Genomic DNA, 3,412 nt, shown 5'->3' with positions numbered 1-3,412 from the left:
TTATGTTTGCAAACTTTTCATGACTTAATGCGTACATATATGTATCTCTCGCAAAGAAAACGTTTTGTTTACTCATTTGAGACATAAAATTTTTTACGAAATTAAGGAAGTTAACTTGTTCACCCACATGGCGGTCGATACAATATTGAAATTAAAAGCGATTTACCAGAAGCATTTAACACTTCAATGCACAAAATTTCAATATGTTTATTTGTTTTTCAACTTTTTATTTTTGTACAATCGAAGTCTTTTATAACTCAGTGAGTTCGGACTAGCAGAAGTTAATTCTAACCTTATTTTACATTTTACCATAAATTTTGCTGAATTCGAATAGCTCTAAAATGATAAAATAATAACTCTGAAAAATAAATTTAAAGATAATGTTAGAAGACAAAAAATAAAATAAAAATATTTAAAATATTAAATAAAATTTTATTTAATATTTTAAATATTTTTTTTTGAATTTTCTTGAATTCAGCCAACTTCATCATTTGTTGAATTCAGCCAACTTCATTATTTTATATTATCTTTAATATTTTAAATATTTAAGATAATTTTATATTATCTTTAATGTTTTAAATATTTAAAAAATATTTAAAATATTAAAGATAATTTTATTTTGTAAAAAGAATAAAAACACCAATAAAATGTTTCATCTTACGACATTTAATGCATTAGTAAAAAAACTTCTTTAAATTTAAAAAAAACGCGACAAATGATGAAGTTGGCTGAATTCAAGTAATTTGATGTTGACTTTTTATCAAAAAAAAATCAGAAAAATTTATTTCTGATAGTTATTCTCAAATATACCCATTGTTTGACCATTATAAAAACAAAAAAAACCTTACTTAATTGTTTAAGGATAGCTAAAACAGACTTTATTGAGGTCTGAAAGCAAACCGCACTTTTCGCAAAGTTTTTAAAAATGTAGTTAAAAAGGGGATTAGCTGTTAAAAGAGTACGTTTTTAAACCTAGGAGTTCTTGTTTTAGAAACTTATTTTCCTTAGCCAATAAATTCATTGCATTGCAAAATAAAGCCAGATTTCGATTTTGGAATATTTAGTCAAAACATATTAAGCTTAAGCATTTATTTTTTCTGTGCATACAGTTCTAATAATATGGTGTTAATTTGTTAATAAATAAACACTCACCAAGTCTAATAAAATAATTCATGACCAAATTTGAGTTTATTTTTTGAATTAACCTCGCTTTTGGTAGTAGAATTATTTTATAGCTCTTGAATCTAGAGTCTCTTCTCTCAGTAAATAAAGTGTTTGAATATACAAATAGCTAATTGAAATCTTTTGAAAATTTGTTTTTATTCCCATTAAAAACTGTTTTATAACCAGTTGGTTTACTGATAGGTTCTTTAAGTAGTAAACTATCTTTGTACATCCAATTGATATCAGATTCATACTCATGCTAAACCAGAAAAACAATTGCTCCACTCAAAATTTTGATAACGTTTACAAATTCTTAATTTATTGAACTAAATTTTTACACCAACTTGATATGAGATTTATAGTCCATTCTTTAACCAGCGAGGAGGTATGTAGAGCAAAGGTACTGCAAAGGTAGAACTAACTTCTGGTGATAAACATCGAATGAATATGTAATATATCTATAAAAAAATGTTACATATAATGAAGGACAATACATTTTTTAAATTAAATACACAAACATACAAGATCATACCCAACCAACATACCAGTTGCTCTGATCACAAGTTAATATATAAAAGCTAGATTTTTACATACATTTGATGCAAGACTAGTATTCCATTCTTTAACCTGAGCGAAGGTATTGCATAGGTTTAAATAACTTTTGAAGATAGGAACAGAATGGGCACCTACCTACCTTGCATTTTAAATTTTTCTATTTGCTCCATATTTGTTTTATTTTCAGAAGTTAATTGATCAATTTGATTCAGTAGCTCCTGACTGTTATTTAAAGTGAAAAAGTCATCTGCATCTGCTGATTTTTTATTTTTTTTGGGTGGAGCTTGCGACAGTTGCATTTTAAAAAATTCTTCGTTTTTTACAGCTTTAAAATTTTTTTTTACATTTCTTTTTTTGGCGTGTTAACTTTAGGCACATTTTATCAAACTCGGCATATCATAGGCATATTCATTATCATTATCAAACTCGGCATACTAGGCATATCAAAATCAATTGGCAAAAGAAAACTCATAAAACTAAATAAATCACCTCTTTTTTAAAGACTGTCATTAAAATGGAAATGACATTGTTACTGATCTTATCTGCCCTAATTAATCGCTTAACAAAAGGAAAGTTACACCTATCTTCCCAACCATTTTTCCATCCAATATGTTGTTTTAGAATTTACCTTTCAGTTGAATACATTGTTATCAAAGTAATATTGACTTATTAATAAATATAATAAAAACAAATAAAATAATATTAATTAACAAATATATGCACCAGATAAAAGTGGATTTAACAACTTATCTGATATTAGTTTGATAATCCAAAGAAAAAAATTCCGCGTAACTTTGTTTACTTTTATACTTCAAAAATTGACTCGCCGAAACAGTTGTTTGGAAAATATTCGTTAATAAATAGTTTGGGACGTAACGCATAAAGGTTACGTCATCGCAAAAAAACGTCAACACAAATGTACACCTTAAACTAACAAGATTAATTGTAAAACATGACATTTTTGAAAACATATTTCATAACATAGCTGAAGGCACGTAGAATAATTTTTTTATTTTCATTTGCATAAAAGGTTGAAATTTCATTAACTTACGTCATCCATCAAAAAAGTTACGTTTTGCATTTAAAAACGATCAATTAAAAAATATAAATGCTTTAAAAACAGTCTTTTTGTAAAAAATTCTTTAGGATGACGCAGGAATTTGATAGAATGGACATTTAGGGTTAAGTGTTCCAAATTTCAAATATCAAGCACAAAGCTATGTTATGAAATCTTAGTTGGCCCAACTCATGTTTTCCGGAAAATATGCGAAAATTAGAAAAGTGGTTCTAAATTATTAAAAATATTTTGGCAATATTTATTTTTATACCAATTAATGTAAATATTTATTTAACAAGGAAAGATAAATCTTTTATATTTTTTTAATTGCAAGATGAAAGCATTTATATAAAAAAGTTACTATTAATTTAAAGTTTGTGAATTTTGTAAAGTTTGTGAAATACTTTTTTTTTTGATAAACTCATGACGTCACGCTCGTTTTTATATTGAGTGAAACAGCCGTCTGACAGAGCAGATTTTTCTAATTGTGGTAGATTCATCTACTATAATTTTTTTATAAATAAATAATATTTAGCTTACAAGTTTTGTGCGCATTTAATTTCACATTAATAACCATATTGTAAAATACAGCCTATAAAATATAGTCTAAACCATTTTCTACATGTAAATATTTGC

At 26.0% G+C, this 3,412-nt stretch overlaps 1 long non-coding RNA gene across 1 annotated transcript; it reads right to left on the bottom strand.

The window, feature by feature from the left end:
- Positions 1–1,301: 1,301 nt before the first annotated feature.
- Positions 1,302–2,634, bottom strand: LOC136087195 (uncharacterized). Its single transcript, XR_010641612.1, has 2 exons — positions 1,697–2,634; positions 1,302–1,622 (listed from the first exon to the last, which is right to left on the bottom strand). It is a non-coding gene; the product is annotated as an uncharacterized LOC136087195 (long non-coding RNA).
- Between the last annotated feature and the right edge of the window lie 778 nt (positions 2,635–3,412).

Source organism: Hydra vulgaris, chromosome 11 (assembly GCF_038396675.1).
Source record: "Hydra vulgaris chromosome 11, alternate assembly HydraT2T_AEP".
Classification (NCBI taxonomy): domain Eukaryota; kingdom Metazoa; phylum Cnidaria; class Hydrozoa; order Anthoathecata; family Hydridae; genus Hydra; species Hydra vulgaris.
This window is presented reverse-complemented; position numbering and strand designations above follow the sequence as displayed.